Raw genomic sequence first — 21,362 nt, 5'->3', positions numbered from 1 at the left:
AGCATTCAGGGAGGCTACAGAGCAAAACTGAGTTAACTCCCATCAAACTGAGTAAATTCATTCTACAACAGTAAGAATATACTGCAGCTGTCATTATAAAAATAAAAAAAACCTTTAGTATTAGTAAATACTCTGTTTAGTTTTGGTACTGTATTGGCCATGAACAGACATTGCCATTTGGTAATTTTATTAAAAATTTCTCAATTCAATTTTTAAGAAATCTAAACATACTAAATGTGTTACTTTTCCCTTGATAACAAATTGTATGTTTCATCCACCCCTAACAGTCACCATCATTTACTGGACAAAAAAAGACCTTAAGACCTGAAGAAAAAGACAAACAGTACTGCCCACGCTGTGTGGTTCACACAAGATGTCTGGGAGTTACAGTGCAGACAAACCACACGATGGGTCAGTGGTACAGCCACAATAGACTAGATCCCACAGAAAGATAGCACTGATGAATGGTGGTTTTTGCTGGTTTGGTAATGTGTCATTGTTATTCTGTGTTGGTGACATGGCCGTCAGCCTTGTTAAGAAAATTAGTTTAGAAAATCTCTAAGGCAGGTGAAGCTTTTCATAAATCCATTCAACAGTCATTGAAAAAAGTAGAAGAAAAGGACTATTGGGCAGATGATCCGATGGAAATCAATTATCATGTAACAGAATGGCAGCATTGAATAGGAGTGTATTATTTAAACAAAATGCCAAATTCACTGCTTTTTTTTCTGGCACACGAAAACATTGCAATACTTAGTATGGAAGGACAGAAAATGATTTAAGTCTAAATAAATACAGAAATACAGAAATAAATGTAGGAATAAATAAATCTAGGCATAAATAAATGAATACAAAATAGTACATGTGAAAATAAAAAAAATAACATACATGCTGAATTAAATACAAAAATAAATAAATGCAAAATTAATGTTTAAATAAAAGAATGAAGAAATAAGTACATGAATTCTGAAATAAATAGGGTGATAATAAATGAATGCTGAAAATAATAAAAGTTCATAATTGAAGAGGACATAAATAAATAATTGTCTTTTGTTGTTTTTAATTGTTTTTTTTATATATATATTTTTGTCCACTTACATTTATTTATTTAATTATGTCAGCATGTATTTCTTATTAAATTAATCATTCCATAATTTATTTAATTGTGCATTTATTTATTATGTTAGCATTAATGTATTCATTTATTTCTGTTTTTAATTATTTATTCATTTAGTTACACCTAAGCCATTTTTCATCCCCCATAAATGAGTTCCATACAATCCATACAATTTTATTCTTCTAAAATAAATCTCTTCAAATATAAAATTGCCAAACATATTCCCTATCTATTCCATGCAGGAAAATGCGGAGAGACATCAACTTCATCCAATGTCAACAGAATATTTCAATACTCACAAACATTGCAATTTAAGGATTTTGTCTCTCATCAGATGGACACCTGGAGCAAACATGGGGTCTGATGTCTCCATTAGTCCTGCTGATGGAAAATCTCAATCAAAGCCAATGATGGAACACTCAAAAAAAGATGAATGCGTCGTTTGTACAGTGGGCGTAAACAAACACTACTATGCCGGGTCTCTGTGTTCAGGGACCCGGACCAAAACCGCAGACCCCAAGAAATCCAGAAGTGCCCTTATTGACCAACACCCTCCCTTGTGCTTGTTATTTTTCCTGGCACGCGAACACACCCCTACCTAGCACAAATACAGTACACACATACATTTATCTACTTCATGGCAATGATACAGAGTAAACCACTGAAGAAACCATTGAAGACCAAAGTAAACACTCGGCGGCTCAAAAGAACGGTTTGTCTGCTACCTCCCGCCCAAGGTAGTTAGAAGACTTAGTCAGTATGAACATTTTGTTTCTTGATCTGTAAAGAAGACCACATTGTCCAGGTAGCTATACAGTTATATAAACAGACAATTCTGCCAATAAAACAGCAGAATTTAAACAGTACTTAACAGAAAAAAACAACAGTTTGAGCGGAAGTTAGGCATCCATGTAAGACATACATTTACAAACAAAAATCATTATAGATAGTTATAAACAGTTGAACCTGCCTCTGTAAGTCATTTTGCGTTTTGGCTTTTATGCAAAATTCACAAAAAAGTCAAAAACCGTCCCATGACTTCTAGTCTGACGTTTGTGAAATATACTAAATCATTCTTAGTATAGCCTGCCTAACATGCTTTACATTTGCTTGAAGCCCATGAATATATTTGGTTTTTATACTGGATATTGAAGACTTGAAGTCTGTGAGAGGTTTCTTGTGAGTTCTGGTGTAATTAGAAACAGATATATTTCTATATCTTCAGCGTTACAACTACAAGAAATACTGCAATAGGAAATTACTTTACCTAGAAGCATGTATGGGAATCAAACAGAACCAGTAAGAACAGAGGATAACTGAGACTAGAGCCCTGAGGAACACAGCAAGTAGCTTGAAATACTAGAGTTGGACACAGCAATACCCAGATTAATTAGGAGCTGTTTCAAAATGCTACATCATTATGATATGAACAAGGGTATCAGAGCCAGCAGTGTTAGCTCAAAGTGGTACAGCAGACAAAGTATGTGTGGGCAGATAAATGTAACAGTTAACAGTGCAATTTTTGGACCAAATTAAAAAACTTGGGCAGAAAGGTTTCTTAAGGTCTGAACAACAGCAGAGTCAAAAAAAACATTTGCAGATATGTAGTCACTATAAACTGACAAACGCATTAGGTACTAAAATATTTTATACATCTTACATAAAGAAGGAAGCTTTAATTCCATCAACTGTTATCTTAACTCTGGTAGACAGTCAAAACAATTTTTTATGTATCCTCTTTTTTCATGTACAACGACACTCACGCTTCTATCCTTCCCACTATCATCTCTCTTTCTCTTTACCTCTTCTCACCTCTGATCTATATCAGCTTAAAGCGCATTCTGCTTGCCATTTGACAAACACCTTATGGGAGGTAATACTTTGTTTATCAGTTGGAGCAAACCATCACATGTCCTCTCACTTCAAGCCACTATCCTTATTATCACACCGTTTGTACCTTTGACCTCGAACATAATGCCACTGTGATGCGCAAATAAGCGCGTTACACAAGTCTTAAGCCTTGTTGTGCTTCACCCTTTCCATATAATTGACAGAAGCTGTAAACAAGGGGAAATCCTATTAACTTAAGAATATGAAAGTATGCCTTTTTTTCTAAAAATGAAAGAAATTAACTTTTTTTAAATCATCCCTTTGTATATAAAAAGACATTGTAACTTGATATTCTTATAAAGCACCAAAGGAACGCAAACATGTTGACTGTGCTTTATGTCAAATAAATTAAGCGGATTAAGCAATCAAAGTGGGTTAATTTTCCAAAGGGTTAAGTTTCAAAAGTATCATTGGCAGGAAAGTCTATTTCAGGGTGACATCAACAGTAGAAAGTCATGATAGAAGCTCGTGGTGATACAACAGCTGCCCTCACACATTTTTTAGAGTGATTGCATTAGCCCTGAGGCTAGCAGCAAAGTGAGCTTCAGTAAGTCATTTCAGGACTCGAGGGTCTCACGGCATCTAAGAACAATCATCAGGCATCCATGTTTACTGCTTTGCAATGTTGTTAATTTAGACCATTTGTCCACCTCCTTATTTATAATTCAGCAAATGTTGATCTGAGAGGACATGATGGCACAGAGGATCAAAACCCCTTTTAAAATACAAAAGTGCTCATACTTAATTAGTTTCAGTTGTTGATTTGAGACAACAAAGAGCAAAGGCATCAAACCATGCACATATTCTCAGACAGATACTCAGATGTGTATGTCTACAAGGCTTTACAAAGGATCAGAGCATTAATTCATGAATACATACCTTTTAGCAAATTCAAATGAATGGTATAATTGTAAACTAGATTTGTGAATAGCTGTGAACATAAGATTGTATCTGCATGATGGAAAAAAAAGCGTATTTAAAACGTTGATGCAAACAAAATAATTACAATAAACCAGGAAGTTCTAGAGTGTAACATCATCTGCAGGGGCGTCCAAACAGGTGGCTTTTAGAACGCCCAGGAGGCGCGAAAGCCTGCTAATCCCAGATTAGGACTGACAAGTCGTTTCACTGGATGGCCCCATTGTAATCCCACTTGCCTCTCTATCCTCTGACAATGAGCTTTGTTCCCTATCTCAGAAAGAGCTTTGAGGATTTCCTCAGCTTTGTTAGCATGAAATGGCTGCATTATTCAGAGGCATGCTACTTTCAGTCAGTCGCAAGACAACATATTTTTATTCAATTATTGACCAGCCTGAATGTCTAATGTGTACAGATGGTTCTAACAAGTCATCTGTGCTCAGAACACAGGACTTAATTGATGCTCATTTTGTCGGTGTATCACACTGTCACATATGCAGACATGTCAGGGGAAAGAGTGGAGATATGCAGGAATGTAATAACATTTTTCAGCACATCAGCGTTCATGTGACACTCTTCTAACGCACGGTTGTATGGTGAGTGCAGCACTCCTATAAACTTAAATTCAGCCAAGAGAACAGAATTATGTTAATTTCACAATTTGAAATATTTAATGGATATTACACATTTATTTTATATTTACTATTTATATTCTATACACTACTACTTCATTGTATTGTTATGTCTTGTGCTCCAAAGGCTGATGTTGTACTGATTACCTTTATTATACCCTGCTAAATAGTCACTGCTGTCATAATTAGGCTTTCTTTTTTTAATTTGTGTGTGTGTGTGTGTGTGTGTGTGTGTGTGTGTGTGTGTGTGTGTGTGTGTGCACGTGCGTGCGTGCATGCGTTAAAGCTGCTCTTTGCAACATTCAGTCGTTGAGTTGCCTGCACACGGTTCTTATCATGGAGGTAGCTGAGCTGGAGGCTAACAGTGCTAGGTCCATACACAGGGCTAAACGACGGCAGCAGTGCTGACGGAGCTAACGGTGTGAAACCGCAGGGCGTGCGCTACACCTCTGTGATACTTCCTAATATCAGCAGTACAAAATGGCAGCAATGAGCTAGCCTGTGGCAGAGGTGCACCATCAGGAGTGGGAAACCATGCAAATGTTTGGGCTCACCAAAAAAATTGGAAAAAGGGCCGCTGATGGCAGTACATATTGACGCATTTAGCTAAAGGGAGGTTACATAGCTCTTTAGGCTTCTTTGCCAGGGGCCCTCCTGAGTCTAGGATCGCCACTGGCCAGTGGAATAAACACATCCTCTAACATGCACGCACGACCGGACCAGCTTTCCAAAAATAAATAGATAAATAACACACAAAAAAGCCCCAATTACAACACACTCAAAGGTATCATTTTCTGCTCAGGATGCCATTACTCCATTATATCTTTACAAATAGTAGTTTGCTGCTGTATTAATGCTCTGGATGTCACACAGAGCCCAAGAACACAAAGTAGAAAGAACTTAACTGTCGACTGCCACAAAGAAAAAAAATCTTAATTATTATTACTGAATTATTGTAATCTACAGTATCAAAATCATCCAATAATATAAAACGCTTTCATTTTTTATCTTCTATAAACTGTTGGGCCTGATTCTGATGATGTGCACTGTAATGCAATTCAAGTTTGATTTAATACCAAATTTCCTCTCATCAGCACTGGACTAGAAATTCTACGAAATATATTCCAAACCCTAACCCTAACCCCCCAGATGTAAAACAAGAATTTGAGTTATGCAATATATTGTTTTACATCTATACATAACAGGGCTTGGATGTAGTGTAAAGAAGGTAGACGAAAAGTAAGGGAAGTCAAGCTGAAAACCTCTTCTCCTCTCCAGCAGTAGTTGTCTTGTTTGGCAGTTGGAGGCACGTCAGTGTCCCCCGGCATGTCGAGCTGTCACAATCCAGACTAATCCTTTCCTTTCCAATCCTGTGTCCCCTGCTCTGACTGAAGCCACAGAGTGTATATGAGTGTGTTTAGCTGTGTATGTGTATGATGGGAAACAGGCTGGGTGATTTGAAACAGTTATGTGTGAGTGGATGAGGTACATCTGATACCATGGACGAGTGGCCTATACTCAATAAACACATGCAGGGGAGAAATGTTGAAGAGGCAGCTTTGTGTTGGTTGAAAATCAGTGAGAAAAAAACGGGCGAGGAAAGCAAATAAGTCACGCTCTACCTTTCTCTGGAATATGAACATAAGCAAGATGTAAAAACAGATGTACAAGTACACATAGTCACATTCTTGGGCGTAGAGAGGTGTGAGTGTGTGCTGCGAGGTCAGAGCCTCTCTATACCACACAAGGTATCCATTGTACTTTACCGGCCCACAGCGAATATACATTGTTCACGGCACACAAGGCCTCACTTTAAACCATGTAGGGTGTTAATCTAGCCAATCGCAGCAGCCGTTTTTCACATGGACTTAAGCCCTCGATTCAGGGCAAATATATAAGACTCAGGTGGGGTTGTTCAGTCCAACATGACTGACGTAAAGCGTGGAAAGTCTGGCATTTGTGCATCAGGCAATAAAACTTATATGTCAATTATAAGTTGCTGCTCGTGTTTCATCACTTATAGTCACACAGTAGCATTTAAAACAGTAGTGTTTCTATGGTACAGATGGTTCATAAAAGCTCTTACATTTGTTGTTCCGAGGGGCCGATGTTGATAGGTCTTTAGTAAGAAAAGTATTCTGGCACAGAAGCAACATGCCGCATGTTTTCAGTTAGACTGGAATAAATAAGAGAGGAGTTGTTTAGCAATAAAAACCAAAAACAGAACACAAAACACAGACTGAAATATCAGTGACAAAAAAGTCCAAAGACACGTGCAATGCAATACTTCATCTGTCAAAAATTACCAGAGAGAGTAAACGACAAATTGAAGAGGAAAAAAAAGGAGCCAGAATGAGTACAGTAAGATTTGGGGGATCTAATGGCGTCTGTGAGGACTGCAGCTGAAACTTCTCCCCATTACAATTTGTGGGGTTTTTACCAGGAGCCCAATTATCCGCAGAGGTCTCTACCTCTCCAAAACAAACAGACCTAGTGACTTAATCAGTAAAAACAGTGAAAAGAGCAGTTTCATGTTCAAATTGCTTCAAAATGCTTTTCCGACGCAATTTGACACATCGCCAGCGTGCTTCTAGCCCAGAAATTTATTTCCGATCCAGACATTTGGTAAGTTATTCACAGAGTGAACAGTGTTCGGCATGTCAGAGACACGCATGAGAATTATTATAACTTTTGAGCACTTTTTCAGGTTATTCCCTTGTTTGTTTATTTTGTTGTTGTTTTGTTGTTGGGTGTTTTTTGCCATTTTCAGGTTATTTTCTTGTACTTTTTCCTAATTTCTTGTTAACTCTTGGGTTGTTTCTTCTGAAGTTGCTAATTGCCTTCCTCCCCATGTTTTTTTAAAGAAATCAAGCCAACTGCCGAGGTTTCAAAGGGTTAAAGCAGTGAAAACACTGAATAAAGCAGTTTTACATTTATAAAAAAAAAAAAAAAGTCAGTGTTTTTCAGGTGGTCTCATTTGAGGTGCTGCTGACTAAAGTTGGCGCTAAACGTGAACACACAACACACTCTACTACACTACACACACTTCTACACTCTACGCCTCTGCAGAAACATAGCGATGCAACATTTACGAGGACCTGCTCCCAATGTAGATATAAATGGCTCATTTCACAAGGACGGAAACACTATGACTCTTATTTTCATTTGATTATACACTAAAAACATATTTTTGTATTGCATTTCAGTTCTGCCAATACATCCCCCTAAATCCTACACACTGGACCATAAAGTGAATGTATAAATATCCCCTCTCTTTCACTCTTCAGTTGATGGTTGGACTGTAAGTGTAACGGTTACTCATCCAGCTGTTCTGATTTTTATCTCGACGAACCTCTCATGAGACTCACGCAAGAATTTCACAGTTGCTGGAAGGGAGCAACATTTTTAATAAAGCCTCTTTTTGCCTGCTGCTCCACTGGACGAGGATACTCTTGTCCTCTGATTTCTCTCTCTCTCCCGCTCTCTCTCTCTCCAGTCATTTCTCTCTCCATCGCAGCACCGGGCTTGCAGGCTGTAAATCACAATTAGGGGGTTCATTAGATATGGCTGATTTATTAAGACCCAGGGCTTGTCTCTGGGCCTTTCAGCCATATATTAGCTGACTACAAGATCTCATACATAGTTATGAGACATGCTGTTTACTGTATGGCTTATAGGGTCATATGCCAATAGACATTAATTATTGAGTAAGACTCCATAGGTTAAATTAATAGCAACCAGATGATAAATCATTTGCATTTGTAGCCTATAACATTTCTCCAGCGATGCCTGTGCGCAGCACTTTTGAGTACATATCTGAATGTGGATCTTTTAATAACGACAAATTGGCGGCAGCATCAAAAATCTGTCTCTATTATCAGCGAGTGATCCAGGATTTGAGAGGGAGCCAAGCATTTTGGAGCCTCATTTGAAGGCTTTGACAAACATACTCCGGAGCTGCTTGCCTTCTTAAACACGCACACATGAATTTGGCTTGTGTTCATATCACAGTTACTCCAGTCTTAAGTGTCCCTGGCTCACATAATACAGCATTGTTTCCCCTGTAAATCAAAGCGCATTTATCATGCTGCGTATCAGCTACTGTCAACAACTGCCTGTAAACACAGGACCCAGATAAGGCGGTGTACGTCTGCTTTCATGTGAGTGCGCTGTGCAGTGCGTGCACACATATTCTGACCTGCTATTCCTGCTCTGCCAAATGTTGGAATGTTTAGGTTCAATAAAGTACATTAACATCAGAAATGCGAAGCAAAAACATCCTGAAACCACAATCAACAGCTTTTGATTTTTTCGAAACAGCCCTTCACAAACTGGGCCTGCATCCAGAATCATTTGTTTCTTTCTCGCACGTTTTCTCAAATACCAGCATGCCCGCTCATCTCCTGGCACTTCATGGGCCAGATCACTGAACCTCGAGGGGAACTATAGAAATAGTGCTGGATTAGTTAGAGCTTGAACAGGTGAGCTGCAACTTGTTCAGGCCTATTTATAGTGAGTGTGAAATCCTATTGTTAAGAATAGAGAAGACACAGAAGAGATGGGAAGGAGAGAGAGTCTTGTCTCAGTCAAAACCCTTCCTGTTCTTAATCTACACACTGATCTGGTCAGTGGAGAGATCAATTACACCAAGTTTAAGGACAATTACATGCCTGTAAAGTGACATTTAGATAAACATCACATGTAAACTCTGTCGCAGGTACGCGTTTTCGCCTTCTTGTAAGCATTTTGCACTTAAAACTATGATTTCCTAAACTTTTCATTTCCTTTTTTAACAGTAATTTTCTCAATTTATAGAAATAGCATGAATGATAACATCCGTCTACAGAATTTAAAACATAAATATTATAATACAAACTCAATCGCCAATATTTTTCAGGACTTGAAAAAGGGCTGCATCTTATATTTATTTTTATTATGGATTCATTTGTGTTTTTTATTTTCTTAAGTAATCAATTCATGGGTTTATAGAAATTAGTGAAAAAAGAGCTAATGAACTTGCTTGTTTTGTTCAACCAACAATTTCAAACCCCCAAGATATTTAATTTACTATCACAGAGGACCATGAAAACGAGCAAATATTCAAATCTGAGGAACTTTTGCTTGGAAAAATACTTAAGGGGGGCCCTATTATGCTTTTTTTCAGGTTCATATTTGTATTTTGGGTTTCTGCTAGAACATTTTTACATGCTTTAATGTTTAAAAAACTCTTTAATTTGTTCATACTATCTGTACTTGAACACCTGTATTCACCCTCTGTCTAAAACACTCTGTTTTAGCACCTGTCTCTTTAAGCCCCCTTGCCCTAATAGCTCATCCTGCTCTGATTTGTCTGTGTTTCAGGGACTTCTGTATCCAGGCATCTCTGCACTATCACTGCAGCGGGAGTATGACTGCAGTATGACTATGGTGAAAAAAATCAAAGGCTTTTAAACCAAAGATCCTTACATGTGGGCATGTGAGTATGTAGCTACATGTAGCATTGTAGGCCACGTATTGTAAATATTTACAGGAGCGTGCCTGGAGCAGATTAGCATGTAAAGAAATCCATCACTAGCTGATGTCAGCTTGTAGCCAAAGTAGAAAAAAAACACTGGAAACTGAGTATTCTGAATGGTCTGAAGCCAACGTTTCTGCACACAGGGGTTACTTTTACATACGCTCACCTCATTATTTGAAACTTTGGCCATGTTTAACCCATTGAAACCTGAAGCAACATCAGTTTTCTTGTGCTGGTATCAGGCACCTTTCACAAGTATTTAAACAGTTGAACCCTGAGCAAATTAGAGTGATTTCTTTAAAAAAAAACATGGGGGAAGAAAGCAATAAGAAACTTATTAAAAAATAAAGAAAAAGCTAAAATAATAATGCTACTCTATAATTATGTTACAGAATTATTCTAACTTCTCAAGCACTTCTTACAGGTCATTTCCTTGATTTTTTAAAATTAATTTTTTGTTTCTTTTTTATATTTTGTTTGTTTTGTTTTTTATTATGATTTTTTTAGGTAATTTTCTTGTACTTTTTACAAATTTCTTTCTATTTTTGGGGTCACTTTTTTAATTTTTTAAAAAAAAAAATTAATTCAATTTTTTTTTTTTTTTAAGCCAAATTTTTTGGCTTAATATCTTAATGTCCCTTTCATATGACTCATCAATTTTTGAAATGGTTGCTCGTTTATTTTCTGTCAATTGACTAATAGATTCAACCCTAATTTCCATGCACACTCTATAAAAGCAACCAACTTATCAGACACATAAATGCAGACAGCAGTTTACCATAAGTGTGAGTAAAGTTTGTATCCTCACTCACACACGTACACACACGCACACACACACACACGCACAAACTTTCCTCTGGCTGACTCCTAGTCCATGACTGATTGACAGTGACAGAGAACAAAGGAGAAGATTAGAGGATTGAGTGTGTGACACACAGCCACAGGTCAGAGGGAGGTTTAGTCTCTAACTGTGATTATGGACGGGCAGGTGTCACCGGAGGACGCAGCCAAAGCCGACACCTCAACACCCTGCTAGGCTGCTCGCTCCGGTCCCAGTGGGTCAGGTCTGACAAGTGCATGACGTTTGTGTAACTGCGTGAAATTCCCAAATTTTAGCCGAGAAAGATATTATTATTTTTAGCAGACAAAAGCAGAAGGGATGGAGCTCTGTAGTGGGGCTCGAGTGTGAAAGTGACAATTCTGGTCCGAACAAGCAGATGCTCTGCACTAAATACATGTCAAAATTCAACTAACTAGACACTATGTTTCATCTCTTAACCTATTCTAAAAAGTTGCCGTTGGTATGAATTACTGCTTAATTGCCCACTTGTTATCTTGTGAGCTTTAGGAAACATTGTGTCATTAGTTTTAGTTGTCCAGCCTCTTTATCAGCGCAGCCTAATTGCTCGACGGCTCAGTTGATTTTGAAGCTAACCAGGAGCGATGTCATCCCTCCGCTCTCCCTACAATGGGCCTCATTGGATTAAGTTCGAGCAGGCTTTGTTAAAAGCTGGCGCAAATCTAATCAAGGAAGAGACCGCAATTATGCTCGCATGTACTTAAACGATCGGATCACTAAAAAAGGAGGAGGGGGTTGGCCAGTGTCGGAATGCAATCAGCAGCCATTAAGGCCAGTTAATTTTGGCTGATGGCAGCTTTCAAATGAGATGCTGGATTTTTACTGTAATGAGAATACTGTAATTATGAGGATGTGGTGTTGGGTTGTAGGCTCGATTCAGGGTCAGGAAAATGGTGTTCACAAAAAAGAAGCTGCCACAAGTCCCTCAGGAACAGGTGTTAGCACTGCAGCAGTAACTGAGTTGCAGAGTGGTGTTTTGTGTCCCAACCTTCCTTCTTTCTACCTACAAGGCCTACAGGCAAATTCAAAAACAAGCTACTTAAAACCCTCTGTTTTCATAATGAAGTGTTGGAAGGAAGCTGAATAGATTACAACAACCTTCTACAACCAAAGGTGTAGAAGCATATTGTTTGGAGAAAATAATGTGCAGGATCTTCATGATCTAAGGACCAGGTGGCGTCCCCTGTAGCCCTGAGTACAACAGCTGAGATTGACCCTGACCTCTGACCTCCATGACCCATGACAGTTAAAAGAGGAAGCAATTATCTTGAATGTCAGCAAGTCTGGTGGCATGCCACGACAGGAGGCCGAGCAGATAACAGTTGTCACCAGAGAAATGAGAAAAAAGACATGAGCACATACAGGAAAGACCGTCAGTGTCAGTGAATACACACTCACAGTGTGTGTGCGCACTCATGCAGATCACACAAGCTGGATTTATGCCCAACTTTGTTATTGCCAACTGTGTCTTAGAATAATATCAACCTTTTATACTTTCTACAAAGAAATACAGTGTCCCATCTCCCAGCACTTTCAGGGAGTAGTTAACCAAGAAGTCTGCAACTGAATACTACAAATTTCCCCAGAGGTTTAGCATTTTCTTGATTCCACTCCAACAATTGCTCCCTATCGTTTCCTTCAAACACAACCTTTGGCCGCCTAGGTGAGGACTGGACTAGTCCCAAAATTAAACGCACCTACACATTATTCAGTGGCAACTACTTTTTGAAACCAGTTTTACTTTGATAAGATGACATTTTTTCAAGAGCAGTTAAGATGTAGTTTGACAACTTTTCATTGTTAAGTAGTGGTAAAGTGCAGTTCTAGTTTCCCATCACTGGTGATGTCTGGCATTCAGAAATATGTATTTGCTAATATAAAGCATCAAAATGACCACTTTTCAGGTTTTGGTCTTATATTTTTAATTGTTTACAGGTTACACAAAATAACAAACTTTCCTGAAAGAAATAAAACACAAATTTAACAATTTTCTTTCTCCCCTCCAGTTTCACTCTTGCCAATTCCCTGTGTACTACAGCTCACTCTGCTGCCGGCTCCTTCACTTGGCTTGGGCTGTGTGCACATCATGTGCTTTTTCTGAAGCATCGGCACTGGAACTGGAGTTGCCGGCTCTTTCTTTACATATGTTCCTGTTACGGGAACAGTTTTTTGGCAAGGCAATAAAAAGGAAACCGACGAAGACCTTTTAGGATGTTTCAGAATCCTTAATGTTTTCTTTTACATTTGTCCATACATCAATCACTATCACACTCACATCAAGTCAAGATGTTTCAGAGCAACTTTAGCATCATGTTTGAGGGCAACTGCAACCTTAACAACTGGAAGAAACACTTACGCACACTCTGTCCCGAGACACCTCCTGAAGGTAGAATTAATCGATCTTTAGCATTTTAACCACCAGAGAGAACTGTCTTTGAAGGTTTGACTATTTTATCCAGGCACTTCATCTAATCACTAAGAGAACATACAGGGCTGTTCCCTCTTCCTGTCTTCCGACCTGCCAACATTGTTCGCTCTTTTTACTCTGCACCACCAGATCAGACATATCAACCTCAGATTACCTGGCGCCAGTATTCCCCAAATGTCTTTTCACTAAAATGGTTGCTCGTTGGAAAACCGGATAACCTGAGAAAAGCTTTAAAACAGGAATCATGATTTATCTTCCCTCAACTGTTGACTCATCACCCACAGACGCTGCGGTGGAGAAAATCAGCACGCACCAGCTGATCACCAGTAACACCGGCCACCTCCAAGTAGGTGTAAATGTGCGCAGTGGCCTCCGTGTGAAGCAGGGTGCTGCTGCAAAAGGGAGCATGCACCCCAATTAAGTACCCTTTCCCCGGATAAATCAAAGGTTAAAATATAGATCAAGAGGCTGCTCTCCTCCTTCACCTCCCTCCTTTCTCACTCTGCCTCCTCATCTAGCCCGTGCATTACCTCATCATAGGAGGATCTGCCTAAAGCCGCAGCGGTCACACAACAGACAAAAGCGCTCATCTCCAGGAAGCCGCTGCCGCTGCCTGCGGTTTTGGAGAGCGGAGAAGAGAGGGGAAAAAGTGACTCAGCCCCACGGCTCCTTTCTTCTCTCTGCCGACTTAGGGATAAACGGAGGGATAAAGCACAGGGGGAGATAATATTTAGAGCAGGCCCCATTTCAAGGGCAATAGAAGAGAGAAAGTGGGGTATGAGCTTGGGTGGTTTGGGAAGTAGCCATGAGGGTCGGTCTATACTGTTACTGGCAGAGGGCCTCGCACCGTGGATTTATGTGTAAGTGGGGAGGAACCGCTGCTGGCCCAGCCCTGCCTTACAGCCCCGGCCACTGCAGCTCCACGAGCCTCTTCAAAGCAAACCAGATGGGCCTCAGACGGGATGTTGATGAGGCATGAGTGTGCAAAACACAAACATGCATGCAAGCACAAACACAAATAAATTGATACAGACACAGCCTGGAAAACAACTAAATACATGACAAACAAACATATGTACTTGTCGCAGATGTGCTGGCGAGCTGGCATGCATGAACGAATGTGCTGACTTGAAGCGTGGCTGTAGCAGATCGCTGAAGTTCTCTTCCCTTTTCCCACATGAAGCTCCTCAACACAAACTTGCAAGGCATTCTGTCCACACTGGACATTTCATATGTGTGGACAAATCAGATCAATTAAGTAAATGTCCAAGCTCAAGAGGACATAATAGATCACTGTTAACATAAAGTTAAGTACTGAGAAACGGCAGTAAATTTTGTTAGACGCTGCCCATTAGTAGCGCTGATTAGTCTTACGCTCTAACACTGAAGTTCACATACAAAGCTGAAGTAAAAAGCAGAAAAGGACATTGTTTTTGGGGAAGCCAAACAGGTAACCTCAGTGAGTTCATTAGCTCATTAGCTTACCACAAATCAGCCCAACAGCTGCTTGCTGTCTGGTCACTTTTCTAACTCTTTGCAAATGACTGCCATTACAGCAACCATGCGTAACAACAAAGCTCCGCAAATAAGCCTGTCATGATGCATGAAGAGGCTGAAATCTCCTCTCAAGTCTTTCTCACTGATACTTACAGCTGCATTTAAGACTTTAACTTTGCAGGTTCAGCATGTACTGTAAACTATATCTCAGATTAAAATTCCTCCATCTATAAACAGCCCAGTTGCGAGGCATTATACATTTCTGCAAACCATGAATATGCTTCCTTTGCATGTTTCATACGCATCATATCAAAGTTTCTAAAGTATTGTAGCATATGAGATGAATTTGTCATTGGGAGATGAAAGGGATGGTGAATGGTGTGGTGGTGGTTATAATGGAGTCAAGTGGACATCTGAGGAGTTCATGTGGAGAGAAAAAAAAAATCAATAAGTCCATGCTGACACTGGCAGGAGGAAAGCTAGTTCGCGTTAGCTCTGAGCAGCCGGTGGCAGCAACTAACAGATCATGGACGGTACACTGACTTACATTGTGATGCGTTCAAGCTCTATTCAGGAAAAGTGAGTATTGGGGTTAAGGTAACTTATAATCTTGTTGTGTTCAATAATCTTGTAAATTTGTTGATGTTTTTACAGCAATATAAAATATTCATTGGGGAGGGAATTGCACAGTTATTTTATTTTATTTTATTTTATTTTATTTTGTTCTTTACAATAAAAAACAAAATGAACAACAATAGAAAGCGGTTGTTTTGTACCCAGATATATTGTGGCAGCTTTAACATCTCTAGAGTGCAGAAATGTACAATGCCAACTTCTTTTTTCCAGTGATTGGGTTGTTATAAATGCAATGCTGGAATAACTCACAATAGAAAGCTAAACTATCTATGACCCTTTTTTCCTTATCAACCTATAACCCTAAAAACTGATTTTGAATGCACAAATAAAAATCTGGATCTAGTTCTCCACGCTCTCACAATAAACACAGTGTAACCAATATGAACGTGCTTCAAGACAGATTTTGTGACATGCCCAGTGATGTCATATCATCTGAAACATTAGTCATAGACACACCCCAGCTCCTCTGATCAAAGGCATTAAATACAGTATGTACAGTCAAGGCCTAGATTTTGCAAATTCTCCACCACACAGCACCCACTTCCTTCCAAAGTCTTATAAAACAAAGATACCATAAATTGTTCCCGTCACGACATGATCAGCAACCTATACAGACTGTAATTTTGTTAGGGAGGTCCACTTGTCATCTTACCGCCATGTAATTCAATTTGAAAAGCAATTGCATGTCAAAAGACACAATAATGTGATTTCAAGTTTCCAGATGAACTGATGAAATTAAGGTTGTTTGATGGAGTTAAAGGCGGACCTAAGTGGTCTGGTTTTCCCCAATAATGACACGATTCCTTTCTTCAAACATAGTGAAATTAGGCGGAGGAAATAAATGTAGGAGGCCTATATTCATTAATTTGATGTTTTTATAATTTTATTGCTTTTAAGCTGTTAAATATCATCTTCCAAAGGATCAAAAACTAAGTGTCGTGAGACGTTACACCATTTGCTGTAGATCGGTGGTTTTCAATGTTTTTGACCCATCAAAGATACAATGTGTATTTTTCAGCCGCAAGGGGTCTCTCAGTCAAAACAGTAACAACCAGTGGTATCTTAGATGTCTGTTCCTCTCCAAAACAAACAGACCCGGTGAGTAAAGCTGGGAAAAACACAGAATAAAGCAGTTTCACTTTTAAAAGTCAGTGTTTTCCTATGCTGTTCGGCTTCTCGTAGAGTGGCTGCTAGCCCAGCTCCTACTTGTGTGTTTACTGTTTTTCAAGCAAGTTTTCACCTGGAGCCGAATTATCTGCAGAGGTTGCCTTCTCTCCAAAACAAATGGAACTGGTGACATAAACCAGTAGAAACACTGAATAAAGCAGTTTCGTGTTAAAAATCAGTGTTTTTCTAGTGCTGTTCTGCATGTTGAGTGGAGTTTCCACAAACATTTGCTCAGCTTGTTTGTCTGATAATTTAAGATCCAGATGTCTGATGACTAAAATCCTTCATTTGGTTAAAATATATAGCTTAGTTCAAAACAACCAAGACCTAAAAAGTATATTGTAAAAACTCTATGACAGCTCCTTGCAGACAAATACAACCCTGGCCAGTGACCACCAGCAGGCAATAACCAAATGACACAGACCATGTCTTCAATGAAAATTTTGTAAGAAACATTTGGGATAATGTAAGTACACAACTCAGTGGAATATATAACATTGGTCAGGCTGTTTTTGGACATTTTAATAAAGAAACGGTATGTATTACACCTTTAAAATGAAGCTATGTCTTCTTGTAACATTGTGTCTGAGGCTGCTTCACTAAGTGACCCCTTAATAGGGTCTCGAACCCCCTGGGTAGGAACAATAACTCTAGATTGTGATACAACATGATTTACACGAGCCATAAATCAAGGCTTTGAAACTGAACTCCTCGACCAACCAGCAGGACACAGATTATCACCCTCAGCAGAACACTGAGGCTTGTCTGTCCACTCTGAAGGCGAGTTACTAGTGAGGCCACTTGTTGACCCAGCAGTGACACGGCTCAAGGGCCACTAGTGAGGGCCTTAATAAGTATTCTTAAACAGGGGGATTAGCCAGATGGTCAGATCACTCTTTTCTCTAACCTCTCCCATCTGTACATTTCACATGTCTCCTGCCTCTGCTGAAGCCATCAAGATCAGCCACTGCGACCTCACCAGCTTAATTTGGGCTAGTGTTACCTACAGCACTATTTGACTCCAGATATAATCTTTATTGCTCACAGAGAGAAAGTCCATTAAAAGGCATACTGTAGGTCCCGGCGCTGAAAGGTTCCTGGAGTGATGCCTGTGAGAGTCTTAAAAGACCCCTTTCTTCACCCAAGTGAAAGCAGCTATTGAGGGTGCACAGGGCAGAATACTAACTGGAGTGGAGGTCTGCATTTGCTGTGAAACAAATCAAAAGCTTTCTGTATGTGCCGGTGGAGAGGAGAGAGGCAGTGGACATGCACAGAGTCTGCTAACGTAGACTAACACACACACACACGCATACTTTTGTTCTGCTAACACAACCACTGGTGCAAAATGTAGAATGTTCAAACACCAGCAAGCTTTGTGGAAACAATCGCGTGTTCTTTTTGAATGCTTATTATCTGCCGTTTGGTGAAAGCAATCATCCAAAATGCCAAACAGCGGCACAAAGCATACACAAGCTGGCAGGTTACAGCTCAAGGAAATCAATATCATTTGTACAAATCAATTTGGGAAACTTACAGAAATAAGAGACTTCAACTCCAACACCCTCTTCTCACTTGTGGACGACTTTAAAATTCATGAACGTCACCTGGAAAAGAGGGAAAACACAGGAAAGTGATTATGACTATGGTGCATCATCATCTCTATCAGTTAAAGGAACGTTTCACCCAAATTACAAATTACAATTAATTTATCAAGGTTGCTGAGCTATCTGTTTTTCAGATTTCTTCCTCCAACCTAGGTATTATATATAAAGATAGACAATGCGTCTCCATTTGCTCCCACTGTTCAAAAATGAAGCCAAAATATTGCGAATACAGTATATATGTAAGATCAGTGCATGAAAACAGCCTAACTATAACTACCTTCCACCTAAGAAATAGCATGGACAATGGAGACATTGCTGTTTCATTTCTCACAAATTCAGCTTCCTTTACTTACGATTTATTGGGGCGGATGTATACAACTTAAACAGATATTTAAAAGTTTATCCAAAACTATACATGGCTATATGCCCCAAGAGGTAAGTGAGACATTTTCATCTGTAATTTTGGGCAAACCAACCCCTTAAAGGAAGAGTGTGTCACCCTGCCCATCAGGAAACATTTTAATGATCACCAACCAAATTCTTCACATCCCGCCAACAAATTGTGGTTTGACAAAGTCTGAAAATGTGGATTGAAAAGTGTTTTTGGCGCCCAGCGAATGCACTCTGGACCCACCTGAGGTCCCTCTGTAGTGGACGTTCAACACAGAACAGAGGTCCAGTGTGAAGTCCACAGCAGAGCCAACAGAGGACCTGTGTGTTTCGCACACAGCACTTTCACTGCACAAACAACAGCACACACACAGCCAAATAGAGTCCAAGAAACGACAAACAGCATGATTCTCGCACGAAGCTTTGAAGTTAAAAAATTGGCAGCAATCTGTCTTAATACAGTTTGCGGTGCCTGATATTTTCTTTCAAAAGTTGATTCCAATGAGAGCATGGGGGGAAAAAAAATCACTCATCAAATGGACAGCTAATCATTCCTGGGCTGCCTGGTTTAAATAGACCACTCCAAGAACTAACCTGGGGTCAGCCTTATTATAGCCTCACACGCACACAAGCACCCACTACATACAGGCATTTGCTAAACCAGGGGTCACACAAAACAAATAATGACATTAAAGAGGTCAAACTGCCGATGGAGCGCTTTGAAGGTGTTCAGGATGGGACTGCCTTGAGAGGGCCCTGAATTGAGAGAGGATGACAGGAGCTAGTCTTAATTGAGAATGGGAGGCTGCTAATTAAAGAAGGACCTGAACTGGACAAGAAGAGACTTAAAGAGAGAAGCTGGGTTCAAACAGACTGGCAACAACACACACAGGCCACAGTAGCATTTCTCTGACATCATGGCAGCGGCTTATCACAGCATCTAAATTGTACAAAGAGCACAACACAAACACGCCTTTGATTCCACAATTTGAGGCTAATTGAGAACAATGAAGAAAAAAGCGAACACTGGGCGTGTATGATCTTTTATTCATGTCTTTAATCAACCAAATGATTTTCTCTTGGATGCATTTTTCTCTCAGGGCACAATTATGGGCAATTCTGACTCAAACAACTCAAAGGCTTGTACACTAAGAATTTCTTGTGATAATAATAATGATAACAAAAAGTCGGCAAAAACACACTTGTGTGAAACACCCCTGTAAACATTTCTGTTCGATGCAACTTCTTTCTTTTTCCTGGAAGAAGCAGTGTTACCCAATAACAGCTGAAAAAAGCCAAGTACTCTAAAAGCCACCATTTCAATTGAGCACCGTTCACACTCTGCGGCTCTCACTGACCCGTCTGAACACGTTCCAGATGTCTGCAGAACCAGTTATTCTGTTTCCTCTTCTTTTTTTACTCCCTCTCCCCTCCATTTCTCACACACACGCCCTGCCACTCATCTGCAGATGGCAGATCTGACACCTGGAGGATGCTGGGTAATCAGAGAGACAGCTGGCTGCCTAGTAGAGAAGAGCTGTCGCAAAACTCACATGGTCACACACACACACACACACACACACACACATACAGTATTCACACTGCATGAATTCCGCACAAAACAGTCTATGCATTTCTGAATACACTGACATGTTCATATATGTGAATACTGTATATATACACACTACCGTTTTCAAAAGGAGCACTTCCACTTTGCTAACATATAGAATTAAGGTGTGGTGCAGGAAAGATCTATAAGGGTAAGACAATGTTAAACAATACAGTGTTATCAGTCACTGTGTGCTAACTGTGCAGGAGTTGTGCTGCAGGGTGTGGCAGAAGAGTTCATAAATATAGATTTCGAGACCTGCCCCTGCAGATTTTCAAGCTCCTACATGTGCATATTAACCCTCTGTGAGCTCCAACATCTATACATATAACAACTTTTTTTATTTCAAAATAAAGGCCTCAGAGCTGAGACAAAGAAATTTAGAGAATGGGTGGGACAGTAATTTAGTGTTGTCATTTTTTTGGTTTTAAATGGAATCATATCCTCACGTTATGGTCATGTTGTGCAATTGTTTTACAAAATTCAGGGGTTCAAATTAATGACTCGAGTCCTAGGTGTAGATTTTAGGGGGGGCATGGGGACATGTTGCCCTATCAAGGAATTTTTTTGACTGATTGGGATCGGCTATATTTAGCTTACAAAGTGATTTGATCCTTTGTTTATGTCAACTGTCACACAGGTGTTTTAATTTAATGCATAAGAGACATTTGTGCTTTTTTTCTACCAAATAAAATATATCAGTAAATACCCCACCTGTGAACATTGAAGCTTGTATGTGTCTTAAAAAAGAACAAGTGGCTAAATGAGACTTCTGGTGATTGCATTTAGGTTTCAAAAATCCTAAAAGTGGTGCTCATTCATGGAGATTATCTTACTGAACAAAATGTGTCAGTATCACAGAGCTTATTTTCTACAATAATCCGAAATCCAACAGAAAAACCCCAAAGGCCTTTTTGTGGAGGGAGCCAGGGTGACCTTAACTTCCACGTCGACCCACAGCACTATGTTGAAAAAAACAACAACTATATGCCCTTGACTCCAGCAAACTATAACATCAAAGTTAGCTGTAAAAGTTTTTGTTTTACACATGTAAGTAGTTTTGTTCTGATGTAAAACATACAACACACAACTGTGAA

The 21,362-nt window shown here is 39.5% G+C and overlaps 1 protein-coding gene across 5 annotated transcripts in view; it reads right to left on the bottom strand.

Annotated features, from left to right (window-relative positions):
* The window catches only part of LOC121950463 (transcription factor SOX-6-like), a 155,199-nt gene that overhangs the window by 118,325 nt on the left and 15,512 nt on the right, over positions 1-21,362 (bottom strand). For all 5 annotated transcript variants that reach the window (XM_042496467.1, XM_042496469.1, XM_042496471.1 and 2 more), the window contains exon 2: positions 18,197-18,266. The gene's annotated coding sequence lies outside the window, so the exon portion shown is untranslated. The remainder of the gene's footprint in view (positions 1-18,196; positions 18,267-21,362) is intronic.

This window comes from Plectropomus leopardus, chromosome 11, assembly GCF_008729295.1.
Source record: "Plectropomus leopardus isolate mb chromosome 11, YSFRI_Pleo_2.0, whole genome shotgun sequence".
Lineage (NCBI taxonomy): Eukaryota > Metazoa > Chordata > Actinopteri > Perciformes > Serranidae > Plectropomus > Plectropomus leopardus.
This window is presented reverse-complemented; position numbering and strand designations above follow the sequence as displayed.